Genomic DNA, 19,131 nt, shown 5'->3' with positions numbered 1-19,131 from the left:
GTAACTCAATATGACACCATTCATTATACAAATGACTCTCCCCTGAGGCTGATCAGACCTCAGAAGCCAGTCATGATAAGGTCAAAAGGCCATACCATTTTAGACATAAAGATCCCTTTATCCTTACAATAGAAATAGTCACCTGTATAATTCAAACCCATAAAAAAAACATCTCATAAGGTTCCATATGTGAGCGTGCCTCTTTAAAATCTCCTTGCACTAAAACAAATCGTTCTAACAGTTGTTTTATATATATATATATATAATTTGCAGACCTTTTTCAATTTGGTCGTTTAAAGCTGCTCTCTCCCCCAAAATTATAATCCCAGGAGGCCTCTAAAAGTGAGACACCACATCCCTAACTATCATTCACTAATGCTACCTCGAATCAGAAACTCAATAAGTGAACTATAACTAAAACCTAATGATTATTCCCCTTTGACTCAAATCATTAATCATAAGTTTTAAACATCGTCTACGGATATGTTTACTTAAATGACCATGCTACCTTTAGATACAATTAACCCGATAACATTATTATCCAATGCATTACTTTTTCTCTCTGCCGCAAATGTCGTACATTTCACAGTGTAAGGAATCCGTAATTTAATCCCCGATATTTATTTTATATAAATATGCATTCGCATTCTCTCATGGCTCCTTTAATTTACTTATTTTGGTTAACTCTCATCCGTTCCGGAACAAAGAGTTCTATCTAAAACCCGCCAGAACACACTGTTCAACTAAGTTAAATCAAACCCTAAAATTGACTATAACCAATAAACAAATAAACAAAACACTTTTATCTCAACTTCTGAAAGGTTACTCGAAGCCTCGATACACACACTAACAGCCATACAGTTTGCTCCGTTATTCCCAGTCCCTGGTGACAAAAGTGTCTCGCTAGTGACGTCATCATCAAGCGCTCAACCTGCCAATTCGTAGCGACTTCAAATGGATTGTAAATAATTCTTGTTCGATTAACCAAACCTAATTTATCACATCTGTTCTAATCCTGAATTATAATTTACCACCCCAACCAACATCTCTAAATTCGCCAATTTTATAAAAGCTTTTCGATGGGCATAAACCATAATTGTCTCTTTGTTATCATTTAGAATCCATTTTGCTCTAAATACCTGTCTCGTCTTTGACTTAGTATTTTAATTACAACTCTATTCCCAATACGTTATTCACTTGTCTAATTACAAACTCAGACCAGCATTAGTGAGTGCTCGCCTTAAAAATGCCTTGTCTCTGGGAACAGGGAAATCCCCTTAACCCAAACATTTACTCCTACAACGACACCCAATAATTCTTATGATCCCTTCACGTCGTTCGTTTTAAATCTCTTGATGTATCATGTAACTTATTTTTCTCTCTTCGAATTGTCGTCCCACAATATTTTTTCCACTGTCATACACTCAAACCACTGTGATTACCGTGCACTGTCCTTCCCTGAAAGCATGCTTCACCTCAGCCTCTACTGGGGCATCAAGCAAATGCATCATGCCTGAAGCCTTCACCACATCTGTAACATACTTCTTTTTTCTTTCTGCAGCAATGTCAGTGAAGATATCGATTGACGTGTCCACGGTGCTTGGAACGATTGAACATCATGTGAGTGTTTTGTGCTTTACTTGTGAGCATAACAGTCTTCCAAACTCTTGACCATGCTTCAGTTCAAATCTTCTAACCATCTGCTAGTCTTTCTGTTCTGTTATATTATGACAGACCAGCTAACTACTGTCTCTATTCTATTATGACAGACCAGGAGATCTACTGTCTCTTTTAAATTATGACAAACCAGACTTCAAAAAGAATGGAACTCATTTATTTTGACAAATATATATACTGATGCAAAGGTACTGTCTCTATGTAAATTTTATTTGACAGACCAGCAAATAGATCTACTGTCTCTATTATATTATGACAGACCAGCTAGATTTACTGTCTCTATGTCTCTATTATAGACCAGACCAGCTAGATCTACTGTCTCTATTATATTATGAGAGACCAGCTAGATCTACCATCTCTATTATATTATGACAGACCAGCTAGATATACTGTCTCTATTCTAATTTGACAGACCAGGAATATCTACTGTCTCTATTCTATTATGACAGACCAGCTAGATCTACTGTCTCTATTATATTATGACAGACCAGCTAGATCTACTGTCTCTATGTCTCTATTATATTATGACAGACCAGCTAGATCTACTGTCTCTATTGTACTATGACAGACCAGGTAGATCTACTGTCTCTATTATATAATGACAGACCAGCCAGATCTACTGTCTCTATTGTACTATGACAGACCAGGTAGATCTACTGTCTCTATTATATAATGACAGACCAGCCAGATCTACTGTCTCTATTATATGACATTCCAGCTAGCTCTACTGTCTCTATTATATTATGACAGACCACCTAGATCTACTGTCTCTATTCCATTATGACAGACCAGCTAGAACTACTGTCTCTATTATATTATGACAGACCAGCTAGATCTACTGTCTCTATTATATTATGACAGACCAGCTAGATCTACTGTCTCTATTATATTATGACAGACCAGCTAGATCTACTGTCTCTATTAGATTATGACAGACCAGCTAGATCTACTGTCTCTATTATATTATGACAGACCAGGTAGATCTACTGTCTCTATGTCTCTATTTTATTATGACAGACCAGCTAGATCTACTGTCTCTATTATATTATGACAGACCAGCTAGATTTACTGTCTCTATGTCTCTATTTTATTATGACAGACCAGCTAGATCTACTGTCTCTATTATATTATGACAGACCAGCTAGATCTACTGTCTCTATTATATTATGACAGACCAGCTACATCTACTGTCTCTATTATATTATGACAGACCAGCTAGATATACTGTCTCTATTCTAATTATGACAGACCAGCTAGATCTACTGTCTCTATTATATTATTGACAGACCAGCTAGATCTACTGTCTCTATTATATTATGACAGACCAGCTAGATCTACTGTCTCTATTATATTATGACAGACCAGCTAGATCTACTGTCTCTATTATATTATGACAGACCAGGTAGATCTACTGTCTCTATTATATTATGACAGACCAGCCAGATCTACTGTCTCTATTGTATTATGACAGACCAGCTAGATCTACTGTCTCTATTATATTATGACAGACCAGCTAGATCTACTGTCTCTATTATATTATGACAGACCAGCTAGATCTACTGTCTCTATTATATTATGACAGACCAGCTAGATCTACTGTCTCTATTATATTATGACAGACCAGCTAGATCTACTGTCTCTATTATATTATGACAGACCAGCTAGATCTACTGTCTCTATGTCTCTTTATATTATGACAGACCAGCTAGATCTACTGTCTCTATTATATTATGACAGACCAGCTAGATCTACTGTCTCTATTATATTATGACAGACCAGGTAGATCTACTGTCTCTATTAAATTATGACAGACCAGCTAGATCTACTGTCTCTATTATATTATGACAGACCAGCTAGATCTACTGTCTCTATGTCTCTATTTTATTATGACAGACCAGCTAGATCTACTGTCTCTATTATATTATGACAGACCAGCTAGATCTACTGTCTCTATTATATTATGACAGACCAGCTAGATCTACTGTCTCTATTATATTATGACAGACCAGCTAGATCTACTGTCTCTATTATTATATTATGACAGACCAGCTAGATCTACTGTCTCTATGACAGACCAGCTAGATCTATGTCTCTATTATATTATGACAGACCAGCTAGATCTACTGTCTCTATTATATTATGACTAGCTGTCTCTATTATATTATGACAGACCAGCTAGATCTACTGTCTCTATTATATTATGACAGACCATCTATATCTACTGTCTCCATTATAATATGACAGACCAGCTAGATCTACTGTCTCTATTATAATATGACAGACCAGCTAGATCTACTGTCTCTATTATATTATGTAAGGGAAGACCCCCCTGTATTGGACAAAAATGAATGGGAAGTCATTGGCATCGGACAAACCATATACACATTGTCCAATACCACCCAATTCGGCGTTGATTCATGCAAAGCATATTGCAAATGCCATATGGCTATTGCCAGTTGTAACACTTTAAAATTCAACAGGTGGCGAATCCGCTCCACCGTGGTTTTTCATATTGGATATGTAACCCAAGTCAACGTCCAAAAGCAAAATTTTGAAAAAATGATTTTTTTGTCAAAAACTTATCACCCCTTAAAAAAGTGCTTTCTGGACCGTTTTTCAAAATTCTTTCGATTTTTTTTGTCAATTACACATGTGTAAGAACTGTATGAATATACTTTTGTCCAATTTTATTATCATATTCTTTTTTTTTTTTGACATGCGCATTCGTAATATGTTTTGTCCATTTTCAATATGATTTCATAGGAAGTCAAAAGTCAAAAGTCAAAAATGTCAAAATTTTGTAAAAAACTTCACACACCCTTAAAAAAGTGCTTTCTGGACCATTTTTCGAAATTCTTTCAAATTTTGTGTCAATTACACACGTATAAGAACTGTATCAACATACTTTAGTTGTATTGTATTATCATTTTTTTTTTTTTTTTACTTGTGCATAAGGAATATGATTTGTCCATTTACAATATGATTTCATAGGAGGTCAAAAGTCAAAGTCAAAAGTCACTTTTTTTGGGGCCAAATGCCATAAGAAATTTGACATGCTCAAAAATCCTGCAGAAATGCAAAATTGACTGGCCTGATGAACACAGGATGGCCGAGCAGTGATAGTTGTACCTTTCCATCACTCGTTGTGTTGATTTCATCATGTCCATTTGTTTATGTTTTTCACTCAGAATCATTTGCAAAGTCACTGTGCATTTGCAATATGGTTCAATGGACAATTACCATCACGATTTTGAAATTTGACATGCTCAAAAATGCTAAATTGACTGGCCCAATGAACTGGCCGAACACAGGATGGCTGGGCAGTGATTCTGGTTCATCTCAATCGCTCGTTAGGGTTGATTTCAGAATGTCCATTAGGTGATGTTTTTTCACTATAGAATCATATTGCAAATGCACGTGCATTGTTGTGCAACTGGTAACCCAAAAATAAAAATAAGGTGATTTCTATATGTCCATTTGTTTATGTTTTCTTACTTTTGCAAAGTCACTGTGCATTTGCAATATGGTTCAATGGGCAGGTACCATCACGAATTTGTCATGCTATAAAAATCCTGCAGGAATGTGAAATTGACTGGCCCGATGAACTCGGGATGGCTGGGCAGTGATTCTGGTTCATCTCAATGGCTCGTTGTGTTGATTTCAGAATGTCACTTTTGGTGATGGTACCTCACTGTTTAAACATATTGCAAATGGACAAGAGTCACCAGCAAGTCACCGTCCATCAGTCAATTAGATATCATTCTGACAACAAACTGATACAAACTGACACTAAACCCACTTTTTCCAACTCGTTTAGTAGCCAACTATCACATACTTCAGAGTTGGCCCAAAATTCACAACGCCTTATGTTCAAACCATAAAAAAAACATAAAACACGTAGTTACGTTCTAGCTACGGGTCCATTTCTTATGTTATGTGTAGGCCTGTCTATGTGGGGTCTGTCTATATGGGCCGAGACGGTCGCAATGCACCTAGTCTTGTGTCTCTGAGACATTTCTAAATCTCGCCATTTTCGTAATGGTCAAAATGAATTGAAGTCATTGCAAATGTACGAAGCTGTTTCTCGGTCCGAGAACCGTCTAGAGCCACGTAACTCACCACGCACTATCGACCTGAGGTCTAGAACAGGTTTCTAAAGTTTCGGAACTCTAGGTCTGACGGTTCTTTAAAAGTTCCAACAAGGTTAACTAATGCAGGCAGTGTATGTCTCTACGCACCCCAATGGGTCCCTCCTTCCAAGCTGTGTGTGTGTGTGATTTAGTTTTCCTTTGAAATTTTATGGGAAAAATGACTGATTTACAGTTCATGGGGGTTGCCTAATCACATATGTGAAGTTTTGGAAAGATCAGACTTTTTTAACCCCTCGAAACAGCCCAAGAGACACCAATTATGGCACTTCCGGTTGGCACAGGAAGCTATAAGTCAACACATATCCTCACTGGGGTATGCTGTTACAGAATCCTGAGTTTTAAGTCCTTACATTAAGAATTGACTGATTTACACAGGGTTGAATGCACTATGTCTATCAAACTGCAGGCAGGGTATGGAAAAACACTTTTAGGGTGATTTTAACCACTTCCGGTTGGTCAGGAAGCTTAGAATCAACACAGGTAGACCTCATACTGGCCTGATGGACTGTTACCAAAGACAGGTTCATACGGCATTCATAACCCATATAGGCTTCAGGTTGAATTTAGAGGTGCAGGCAATGTATTCCTATGGGGAGAGAAGTCAATGCAAACTGTTTGAAGTAAACACCTTCTTTTAACTGTTAAGGGTTAATGCCACACGGTCAAGGTTAGGCTTGCACGGATCGGGAGGACCTCAGGAACGTTCCTGAGGTCGAATTGTGCTTCTCACCTTAACGGTTCTCTCACTGTCACCCAAAAGCAAATGACATTGAGGGCCAGCCTTCATTTTGGGCCTACTTTTCTAATGGTTGCTGTGCTTAGACCGAGCGAGCTACGGTCAAGTGGGGCATCTTGTTGAACTCGGCACGGCCTAGAGATTACGTTTATGCCATTGCCTGCTCTCTGTGTCTTTGAGCACCGCCCTTTTTCACTCCATCCTTGCTGTGTGTGCGTGTGAGAGCTTTTCTTTGACATCTATTGGGAGAAATGACTGATTTACAGTTTAGGAGGGTTACCTAGTCACACATATGAAGTTTTGGAGAGATATGACTTTTCTAACCCTTCAAAACAGACAGTGTGACCCAATTAAAGGCACTTCTGGTTGGCACAGGAAGCGATAAGTAAACACATGTCTTGATTGACATAAACACTTACAGAATCCTGAGTTTTAAGTCTTTAAGTTAAGAATTGACTGATCTACGATCTACACAGTGTTGAATGCAGTCATTTTCACCTTTGAAGGTTATGTACATTAAAAAAAAACTTTTGGGTCAATTTAACCACTTCCGGTTGCTCCAGGAAGCTTAGAATCGACACAGGTAGACCTCATAGTGGTCTGATGGACTGTCATAGAAGACAGCTTCATTAGGCATTCATAACCCACATAGGCTTCAGGTTGAATTTAGAGGTGCAGGCAATGTATTCCTATGGGGAGAGACGTCAATGCAAACTGTTTGATGTAAACACCTTCTTTTAACTGGTAAGGCTTAATGCCACACGGTCAAGGTTAGGCTTGCACGGATCGGGAGGACCTCAGGTACGTTCCTGAGGTCGAATTGTGCTTCTCACCTTAACGGTTCTCTCACTGTCACCCAAAAGCAAATGACATTGAGGGCCAGCCTTCATTTTGGGCCTACTTTTCTAATGGTTGCTGTGCTTAGACCGAGCGAGCTACGGTCAAGTGGGGCATCTTGTTGAACTCGGCACGGCCTAGAGATTACGTTTATGCCATTACCTGCTCTCTGTGTCTTTGAGCACCGCCCTTTTTCACTCCATCCTTGCTGTGTGTGCGTGTGAGAGCTTTTCTTTGACATCTATTGGGAGAAATGACTGATTTACAGTTTAGGAGGGTTACCTAGTCACACATATGAAGTTTTGGAGAGATATGACTTTTCTAACCCTTCAAAACAGACAGTGTGACCCAATTAAAGGCACTTCCGGTTGGCACAGGAAGCTATAAGTAAACACATGTCTTGATTGACATAAAACTTACAGAATCCTGAGTTTTAAGTCTTTAAGTTAAGAATTGACTGATCTACGATCTACACAGTGTTGAATGCAGTCATTTTCACCTTTGAAGGTTATGTACATAAAAAAAAAACTTTTGGGTCAATTTAACCACTTCCGGTTGCTCCAGGAAGCTTAGAATTGACACAGGTAGACCTCATAGTGGTCTGATGGACTGTCATAGAAGACAGGTTCATAAGGCATTCATAACCCACATAGGCTTCAGGTTGAATTTAGAGGTGCAGGCAATGTATTCCTATGGGGAGAGAAGTCAATGCAAACTCTTTGAAGTAAACATCTTCTTTTAACTATTAAGGGTTAATGCTACACGGTCAAGGTTAGGCTTGCACGGATCGGGAGGACCTTAGGAACGTACCTGAGGTCGAATTGTGCTTCTCACCCTAACGGTTCACTCACTGTCACCCAAAAGCAAATGACATTGAGGGCCAGGCTTCATTTTGGTTCTGCTTTTTTTCAAGGTCACTGCACTCAGAGCGAGCTACGGTCAAGCGGGGCGTCTCGTTGAACTCGGCACAGTCTGGAGACTATGGTGATGCCATTTTTTGTGTTGATTTCAGAATGCCATTTTGGTGATGGTCCCTCTCCGTTTAAACATATTGCTAATGTACAAATGTCAACTAGCAAGTCAGTGTCCATCAGTCAATTAGATGTCATTCTGACACAGAACTGATACCAATTGACACCAAACCCACTTTTTAGGCTTTGTGTGTCTTTAAGCACCGCACTTTGTCACTCCATCCTTGCTGTGTGTGTGTTTCTGTGTGTGTGTGTGTGAGAGAGAGCTTTTCTTTGACATCTGTTGGGAGAAATTACTGACTTACAGTTTATGGGGGTTGCCTAATCACACATATGAAGTTTTGAAAAGATCTGACCTTTTTAACCCTTGGAAACTGCCACTGTGACACCATTTATGGCACTTCCGGTTGGCACAGGAAGCTATAAATAAACTCATATCATGATTTGGGTATGCCTTTACAGAATCCTGAGTTTGAAGTCTTTACGTTAAGAACTGAGTTATTTACGGAGGGTTTAGTGAGTGTGTGTTATTTCAGAAAATCATAGAAAATCACAGAAATCTCGCAGAGCTCCGCAGCACACTTTAAAAAGATTCGTAAGAACACCCTGCAACTGGATCTGTAACCGTTGAAAAAAAAAACACCTATCCGTGAACATCACCTAGGTGTCGATTTCGTTTATCTACAGTGTACGATTTCTCTTAAATGACGATAGATAAATGGCTGGTTCTTTTTTTATTGACACCGGAGGCTCCTTGACTTTGACGTGAAGTGGAAAAATAATTTCTCTATTTTCATTTTGGACCTTTAATCCCAGATGAATGGCCATAACTCAAAAACCGTTGAGGCCTAGACGCCATCTTGTTCGGGGCCAACTGCCCATTATGCCGCCCCTACGCTCACCGAGTTTCGGCTTCTAAATATTTTCAGTTTTCGAGATAAAGCCCCGTCGTGAATCGTGATGTTTTGTCCAATACAAATATGATTGCTTATGCCCTCTTGTGGGAATTTCCGGGACAGCGGAAAAATGACCTAAATCTTATTTTTTTTGTAAAACGGAAACCGAATGTCCGACAAAGTTTATTTGATGACTTCCTGGTAGGTCCGGCCCTGCCTCTCGGCCCGACGCCATCCGCGAATTTTACAAACGATTTCGGACGTCTAGTAAGGGACCGTACATTTGCAATATGGACTTTCTCACTAACCATACAGGTACTGCCGAAATCTTCCCTTAAGGTATGTAATATCCCAAAGTGAGTACCACAGAAAGAGCCATAATACCCATTAAAAACTAGCGGTCAAACAGGAAAATGGTTCCAATCGTTTTTCCACCCTTCATGTTCCCCACAGGGGATTTTAAAAACACTTCAAATAAGGGCTGTGATTCTTGTCGGCTTACCCTGGAGTGGTAAACTATTTGAATCATTATGGACCTCAGACCACACGTAGCAAGAATGTATTCAGAGCGCCCAAGCTAGCCACACATGCAGAGTGCATTACGCGACTAAAAAAGGGGAGTCTGAATACCAAATACTGAGAAGTGCGAAGGAACCCTAAGTGAATAGGCTTACTGTCCAAATTGTTAAAATGTGTTTCCGCCCAGTTTCGAAACGGGGACCTTTCACGTGTGAGGCGAACGTGATAACCACTACACTACTGAAACTACAATACAAAAAGAGGAAGTCGTGGAAAATATTAGGAATGCCCACAAGTCTACCTCACATAATATCCCAAAGTGAGTACCACAGAAAGAGCCATAATACCCATTAAAAACTAGCGGTCATACAGGAAAATGGATCCAATCATTTTTCCACCCTTCATGTTCCCCACAGGGGATTTTAAAAACACTGAAAATAAGGGCTGTGTTTCTTGTCGGCTTACCCTGGAGTGGTAAACTATTTGAATCATTATGGACCTCAGACCACACGTAGCAGGAATGTATTCAGAGCGCCCAAGCTAGCCACACATGCAGAGTGCGTTACGCGACTAAAAAAGGTAAGTCTGAATACCAAATACTGAGAAGTGCGAAGGAAAAGCATGAATTCCGAAATTGGGACCGAGCCCTAAGTGAATAGGCTTACTGTCCAATTTGTTAAAATGTGTTTCCACCCGGTTTCGAACCGGGGACCTTTCGCGTGTGAGGCGAACGTGATAACCACTACACTACGAAACCTAATGAGTGGAATACTAAGGGTGTGGCTGACTTTGGCTGGGTGGGGCATTTATCGCTCTCAGAACCTATTGAAAATCAGAAATTACTTAGTCCATTAATTAAGCAATAAGGCTTGAGAAGCCGGGAATTATGAGGTATTTTTAAAATATTTGTTTTATTAATAAAAACTATATGTTATCGCTTTGTCATTATGGGGTATTGTGTGTAGATAGATTTTATTTTATTTCATCCATTTTAGTATAAGTCTGTAACGTAACAAAATGTGGAAAAAGTAAGGGGCCTGAAAACTTTCCGAATGCACTGTACCTATGCAGGCTAGCTTCTTTTCCTTTGCTAGCCAGCCAACTAAATCTATCACACAATCACATCAAGCAGCTGAAATGACAGAAAACGATCTACATTTTTGTTTGTTTTACCTTGGATTATATTGCCATTTCTTTGGATATATCCATTACAATGACCCTGATAAATGAATTTGCCTGGCTCAGAGAAGCTGTCAGTCTGTTCACATTCATACAGATCGCACGGTGGAGGTCCCCAAAAAACGGCAACATTGATCCACAGGTCGGAGAGGTAGACAGCAAGGTTTAGATAAACCACAACTGTTTCAAACCAAATGCTAGCCTCTGGGCATTGGGAAATATTGAATATGACCTTTCGCGTGTGAGGCGAACGTGATAACCACTACACTACTGAAACTACAATACAAAAAGAGGAAGTCGTGGAAAATATTAGGAATGCCCACAAGTCTACCTCACATAATATCCCAAAGTGAGTACCACAGAAAGAGCCATAATACCCATTAAAAACTAGCGGTCAAACAGGAAAATGGTTCCAATCATTTTTCCACCCTTCATGTTCCCCACAGGGGATTTTAAAAACACTTAAAATAAGGGCTGTGTTTCTTGTCGGCTTACCCTGGAGTGGTAAACTATTTGAATCATTATGGACCTCAGACCACACGTAGCAGGAATATATTCAGAGCGCCCAAGCTAGCCACACATGCAGAGTGCGTTACGCGACTAAAAGCTAAGTCTGAATACCAAATACTGAGAAGTGACAAAAAAGGTAAGTCTGAATACCAAATACTGAGAAGTGCGAAGGAAAAGCATGAATTCCGAAATTGGGACCGAGCCCTAAGTGAATAGGCTTTACTGTCCAATTTGTTAAAATGTGTTTCCGCCCGGTCTCGAACCGGGGACCTTTCACGTGTGAGGCGATCGTGATAACCACTACACTACAGAAACCTGATGAGTGGAATACTAAGGGTGTGGCTGACTTTGGCTGGGTGGGGCATTTATCTCTCTCAGAACCTATTGAAAATCAGAAATTACTTAGTCCATTAATTAAGCAATAAGGCTTGAGAAGCCGGGAATTATGAGGTATTTTTAAATATTTGTTTTATTAATAAAAACTATATGTTATCGCTTTGTCATTATGGGGTATTGTGTGTAGATAGATTTTATTTTATTTCATCCATTTTAGTATAAGTCTGTAACGTAACAAAATGTGGAAAAAGTAAGGGGCCTGAAAACTTTCCGAATGCACTGTACCTATGCAGGCTAGCTTCTTTTCCTTTGCTAGCCAGCCAACTAAATCTATCACACAATCACATCAAGCAGCTGAAATGACAGAAAACGATCTACATTTTTGTTTGTTTTACCTTGGATTATTGATAGAGGAATTCTAAATTCCTTTATGCTTTAATTGCCAAAACCAATTTCGCACTCGTTTCTAATTCATTAATGATGTGTAAGTTCATTAATTATGCATGAAGTAGATCGAGACCAGTCTCAAAAGCCAGGTAAGAGTGTTTAATTCCAGAGAGTACTGAATGCATACACACATTTCCACAGGTTATAAACTGAAAATGACGTCAGCGTTTTCCAAACGTTCCGTTTCACAAACAGAGGGCCCCTCTAGCTCTCAAGCCTTCGCGTTATCAGCACGAAGTCAAGGCCAGTCAGCATAAATCAACATTCCCGACCATTTGGAGATGGCCCGTTCCCACCACCTGGAGATTTGTACAACTGAATGAACTAAGGAACAGACCTACATTGTTACTAACTCCTGACTACATTATATACAATTGGGAAAGGGAGCAAGAGGGAAAACTCACATGTACAGTACATTATAGCATTTGGACTAGTCAGTTTCTGATTGGAATGTATACATAATTAGTCATTTCAACCATATTTTCCTCTATCAATCCTCCCTTTGATCAAATATTATACATTCAAATCTACAAAATAAAAATATTATTATAAATGTTTACCCGACTCTTCACCCATCATTAATCAAATCTAACCTTAACTCCAACTGTTTTTAAACCTACATCAGAATCATAACTCCTCTTTCAGGATTTTTTCTTTTTTTTTCTTTTTACAATATTTATTAAAAAACAGTTTAATCATTGAAACAAATTACAATCTAATTCCCCTTCATCTCAACGCTATTCTCATCAAACATAAATTCCCCACAATTGACAGATCCAGATTCGTCCACTTCCTCTGTAGACATGCCTTCAGTCCTCCATGGGTCAGAACCTGGAAACGGCCCATAACGCACCATCTGTAGTGTCATTGATCTCTCCAGAGTCCTGGAAACAATAACTTTCATACATACACGCAATCAACCACGTACGTACAAGACTAACACAGTCACACCGGTTAAGGTGGCCCATAACACCACATTTTTCCATAAATACTGTCAACCCAATTTAGTTCAGAGAAGTATCCACCCCAGAGTTTCTGCCAACCCGTGAGCCAGGGTGGTCAAAACAGCTGAGGCTTCGGGCACTGATTCGTCCGGAGCTGTGCTACCTGGGACGTAAGACATGGTCCTGATTACCATGCCCACTTCCTCCTTTTATCTAATGCAATTCTTTTCTGTCAGGTCTTCCAGCTGGTTGCTTTAGTCTGTTCTACAAACCCTTTAATAACCCTTCTGGTAACTATAATTAATCCAGTCTACATTCTTATTGAGAGTAGACCACTCTAATCCTGCTAGTATCTGATTTCTTGCCTTGAACTCATCCGGCACACCTCGTGGAACCCCAATGTTATCAATATATACTCTTTCACCAAAAGACCTAGATGGAGCATCTCTTCTCTCTCGTTTTGGCTAACTTCATGTCTTGGTGTTGTATGAGTGTAAAAGGCATTCCTAACCAGTCCAATCAGTCGGCAATACTGCACAAACTCATTCCCCCGCACAACCACCAGATGTCGACACTGGCCCATTTTATTTTATTGAAATCCCCAGAGTTCAACCAGCCTGTCAATTCAGACATGGTCTCGTCAGTGGTCATATTCTCTGTACCAACTTGGTTCCTGGGGATATAAGTAGTGCAAATCAATACAACTGTCATTATTTGGCATTCCTGCTTTCATGAACAGCTTTACCATACATGCCATTCCCTTAGGGGAATTAATTCCGTTCAGTGGAAAAGGAATAGTTGTTAACTGGGGTTTAGCGTTCGCACAGGCATAACATTCTTCTTTAGCCACTGATCTGGCCGTATATTGAATCCACTCCAACCATAAGTTGGACTCCCCAAACCCAGTCTCCACCTCTATAACTTCTTTGAGGTCTTTGGTCTGAACTATTCGTACTGATCCTTTACCCTGGATGATTACACTAGGAATAGCCGTTGTTTTAGAGGGATTGGTTGAACTTCGGCCAATCATATTCTCCTTATCGACTCTAACTTCTGCCACCTGGAACGGTACCATAGTATCAGTTGAAAACTGGTCGAAGCCCACATACCATAACCCGAGGTCCTGAGTATTGACCGCCTTAATGTTAATTCGCACCTTTATACAATACTTCCTCTGCTCGGGAACACAGTCCAAAACGCCAACCCTTACTATACTCCACCTGATCCCACATTGAGTGTATGGGTTTACGTAGCCATCCCTTTCAGTGTGAGCTATGACCTGTCCACGATCAATATGGGAACCTGCACTGATATCTCTTCTATTTTGGAACAAAATCCTCACCGTCTAAACCATGGGTCAAATTACCACTCTCCGCATATCTAGTAGGACGTGCTGTATCAGGAATACGTCACCCACGATAAGACAGCTCAGACGAACAGCTTCCATGTGAAACCCCACCCTTTCCCCGAGAACACATCACTTAGCAAGAGCCAGACACATCTTCACTTCTATGAACAAAAACAGGGGTGACAGGACAGGGAGGGTTACTTCATTCGAGAGATGGCCCCCGGAATTCTGTTAATTCCAGTTCTCCTCCCGAACACTGTTTATTTGTTCGACAGTGATTATGTATCTTACCCCCCCGCAGTGCGATATGAATCCGGGTGGCCCACGGGACTGGATTGAGTGTCTTCACCTGTAGTTCACCTGTAGTGCATAAACTCTTGGACATACAGGTTTGGTTAATAAAACAGTTTCTTATTCGTCAAACCAATTAACACATTTTTTTTATTAGTTAATTATCCCGTAGGTCACATCCTATTCTAGAACACTATTTACCCATCCCCCTTTTGTTACCTGGCTCTGCCCAGGTAACGACCTTGCCTTATTCTTATACAATGACTTAGATAAGATTTAGTGAATTATCCTTATGTCTGAAATTCCATTTAGGAGTGTCCCTTTCATTTTCCACATGTCCAATTCTCACTTTTGTCTCCACTCAGTAACTTATCTACCCACTATGTTATCTTTGCTCGTCCTGGCCCCCCTTCTAAAACTTCTCTGCTCTCCAACCTTCAAGGTCTCTGCAGTGCGGGGGAGGGCTCTTCTAACTGCCCGTGGCTGTTTTTCACATTCCCAAATTTGAACTACATGCCTCACTGTTTGTCTTTCTAAACTCATGGATTTTCTTTTGGAAAGAACATGTCTATGAGCGGCTTTTCTCTAAAGTCCTTAATCAATCTATCTTAATCCTAACAATAATCCTAAATCATCATAGATGTCCTATATTCCTGTTAAATATAATACTATTTAAAAACTTATAATCTAATAAATGCTAACCATATTAAAAATCCTTCCTACACTAACAAGCCCTCTCCTTTGGGGACCCTCAGTATTCTATCTGACAATAACATGGATTTAATATGTGTTTGCAAAGTGTGGAATAAAACTTTGGTCATGGATAACAGAGTAAAGCAGAACAAAGCATTCTTATAACCCATCTGGTCCTCTCAGCTATTCCTATCCAGCACCAGGTGGGCACCATGCCACCCTTCACGACAGGGAGAACAAACATACATGGGTCATCCTCAGTCAGTCTTATCCTCCCCTGAAAGCATGCTTCACCTCAGCCTCTCCAACTGGAGCATCAAGCAAAGGCATCATGCCTGAAGCCTTCACCACATCTGTAACATACTTCTTAAAACACGGTATGATGCAAGCAGCACATCACATCAATAACAAATAATACAAGAATTAGGGTCAGAAATCCAGTAACCACCATACCAGTATACTTACCAAACCAGGCTCCCAACCAGGTGGACAGTCAGACTCCTCTACCCCCGCCATGGTCCTCATCTCAGCAGATAGTGCATCAAGCCCATTAAGGCCCTTAGATCTCAGGATCTCAGCGACCACTGCCTCATTGCCTGTATCCGCTACGGTGCCGCAGTCAAACGACCACCCCTCATCACTGTCAAACGCTCCCTAAAACACTTCTGTGAGCAGGCCTTTCTAATCGACCTGGCCCGGGTATCCTGGAAGGACATTGACCTCATCCCGTCAGTTGAGGATGCCTGGTCATTCTTTAAGAGTAACTTCCTCACCATATTAGATAAGCATGCTCCGTTCAAAAAATGCAGAACTAAGAACAGATACAGCCCTTGGTTTACTCCAGACCTGACTGCCCTCGACCAGCACAAAAACATCCTGTGGCGGACTGCAATAGCATCGAACAGTCCCCGCGATATGCAACTGTTCAGGGAAGTCAGGAACCAATACACGCAGTCAGTCAGGAAAGCTAAGGCCAGCTTCTTCAGGCAGAAGTTTGCATCCTGTAGCTCCAACTCCAAAAAGTTCTGGGACACTGTGAAGTCCATGGAGAACAAGAGCACCTCCTCCCAGCTGCCCACTGCACTGAGGCTAGGGAACACAGTCACCACCGACAAATCCATGATTATCGAAAACTTCAACAAGCATTTCTCAACGGCTGGCCATGCCTTCCGCCTGGCTACTCTTACCTCGGCCAACAGCTCCGGCCCCCCGCAGCTCCTCGCCCAAGCCTCTCCAGGTTCTCCTTTACCCAAATCCAGATAGCAGATGTTCTGAAAGAGCTGCAAAACCTGGACCCGTATAAATCAGCTGGGCTTGACAATCTGGACCCTCTATTTCTGAAACTATCCGCCGCCATTGTCGCAACCCCTATTACCAGCCTGTTCAACCTCTCTCTCATATCGTCTGAGATCCCCAAGGATTGAAAGCTGCCGCAGTCATCCCCCTCTTCAAAGGGGAGACACCCTGGACCCAAACTGTTACAGACCTATATCCATTCTGCCCTGCCTATCTAAGGTCTTCGAAAGCCAAGTCAACAAACAGGTCATTGACCATCTCGAATCCCACCGTACCTTCTCCGCTATGCAATCTGGTTTCCGAGCCGGTCACGGGTGCACCTCAGCCACACTCAAGGTACTAAACGACATCATAACCGCCATCGATAAAAGACAGTACTGTGCAGCCGTCTTCATCGACCTTGCCAAGGCTTTCGACTCTGTCAATCACCATATTCTTATCGGCAGACTCAGTAGCCTCGGCTTTTCGGATGACTGCCTTGCCTGGTTCACCAATTACTTTGCAGACAGAGTTCAGTGTGTCAAATCGGAGGGCATGTTGTCCGGTCCTCTGGCAGTCTCTATGGGGGTGCCACAGGGTTCAATTCTCGGGCCGACTCTTTTCTCTGTGTATATCAATGATGTTGCTCTTGCTGCGGGCGATTCCCTGATCCACCTCTACGCAGACGACACCATTCTATACACTTTTGGCCCGTCACTGGACACTGTGCTATCTAACCTCCAATCGAGCTTCAATGCCATACAACACTCCTTCCGTGGCCTCCAACTGCTCTTAAACGCTAGTAAAACCAAATGCATGCTTTTCAACCGATCGCTGCCTGCACCCGCTTGCCCGACTAGCATCACCACACTGGATGGTTCCGACCTTGAATATGTGGACACCTATAAGTACCTAGGTGTCTGGCTAGACTGCAAACTCTCCTTCCAGACCCATATCAAACATCTCCAATCGAAAATCAAATCAAGAGTCGGCTTTCTATTCCGCAACAAAGCCTCCTTCACTCACGCTGCCAAGCTTACCCTAGTAAAACTGACTATCCTACCGATCCTCGACTTCGGCGATGTCATCTACAAAATGGCTTCCAACACTCTTCTCAGCAAACTGGATGCAGTTTATCACAGTGCCATCCGTTTTGTCACTAAAGCACCTTATACTACCCACCACTGCGACTTGTATGCTCTAGTCGGCTGGCCCTCGCTACATATTCGTCGCCAGACCCACTGGCTCCAGGTCATCTACAAGGCCATGCTAGGCAAAGCTCCGCCTTATCTCAGCTCACTGGTCACGATGGCAACACCCATCCGTAGCACGCGCTCCAGCAGGTGTATCTCATTGAGCATCCCCAAAGCCAACACCTCATTCGGCCGCCTTTCGTTCCAGTACTCTGCTGCCTGTGACTGGAACGAATTGCAAAAATCGCTGAAGTTGGAGACTTTTATCTCCCTCACCAACTTCAAACATCAGCTATCTGAGCAGCTAACCGATCGCTGCAGCTGTACATAATCTATTGGTAAATAGCCCACCCATTTTCACCTACCTCATCCCCACAGTTTTTATTTATTTACTTTTCTGCTCTTTTGCACACAAATATCTCTACCTGTACATGATCATCTGATCATTTATCACTCCAGTGTTAATCTGCAATATTGTAATTATTCGCCTACCTCCTCATGCCTTTTGCACACATTGTATATAGACCCCCCTTTTTTTTTCTCTACTGTGTTATTGACTTGTTAATTGTTTACTCCATGTGTAACTCTGTGTTGTCTGATCACTCTGCTATGCTTTATCTTGGCCAGGTCGCAGTTGCAAATGAGAACCTGTTCTCAACTAGCCTACCTGGTTAAATAAAGGTGAAATAAAAAAAATAAAAAAATAAAAAAAGATATACTACCATCTGGACTGGTGTTATTAGGGATATACGTACAACATTGTTCACCGAACATCTTGCAGACTCCCCCCTGACTAGCAAGAAGCATATTCTAAGCAAGTCTATTCTGTATAAGACAGCCACAAATTGTCCCTACCATCAAAACCAGTCTCCGTGCCTAATTGATCAATAGCTGAATAGTCTAACATTAATTACCTTATTGAGATTTTTAACACAGTGGTGGCAGGTTCGGTCCAGGGGTGGTAGAGGAGTGTGTCCGGCCCCGGTTCGTCTGAGACCTCTGGTTTTGGCAGTACCTTAATAGAAAACACACCCACCGTGTCTGTCCCGGTCCTTTGTAGTCCGGGGGTGTAAGTGCCTGCATCAGAGAGCTTAATAGTTTTGATGGTTAGTAGGATTTCATCACCTT

The 19,131-nt window shown here is 41.2% G+C and overlaps 1 long non-coding RNA gene and 2 other non-coding genes across 3 annotated transcripts; all 3 read right to left on the bottom strand.

Annotated features, from left to right (window-relative positions):
* Positions 1–10,471: 10,471 nt before the first annotated feature.
* Positions 10,472–10,544, bottom strand: trnav-cac (transfer RNA valine (anticodon CAC)). Its single transcript has one exon. It is a non-coding gene; the product is annotated as a tRNA-Val (tRNA).
* A 1,174-nt stretch (positions 10,545–11,718) lies between these two features.
* trnav-cac (transfer RNA valine (anticodon CAC)) lies at positions 11,719–11,791 on the bottom strand. The gene has a single exon. It is a non-coding gene; the product is annotated as a tRNA-Val (tRNA).
* Positions 11,792–12,344: 553 nt separating this feature from the next.
* Positions 12,345–14,978, bottom strand: LOC135566732 (uncharacterized). The gene is made up of 2 exons (XR_010462172.1): positions 14,843–14,978; positions 12,345–13,143 (listed from the first exon to the last, which is right to left on the bottom strand). It is a non-coding gene; the product is annotated as an uncharacterized LOC135566732 (long non-coding RNA).
* Positions 14,979–19,131: the final 4,153 nt, after the last annotated feature.

Source organism: Oncorhynchus nerka, unplaced genomic scaffold (assembly GCF_034236695.1).
Source record: "Oncorhynchus nerka isolate Pitt River unplaced genomic scaffold, Oner_Uvic_2.0 unplaced_scaffold_3548, whole genome shotgun sequence".
Taxonomy (NCBI): domain Eukaryota; kingdom Metazoa; phylum Chordata; class Actinopteri; order Salmoniformes; family Salmonidae; genus Oncorhynchus; species Oncorhynchus nerka.
The sequence above is the reverse complement of the archived record's forward strand: the minus strand, read 5'-3'. Positions and strand labels throughout refer to the sequence as shown.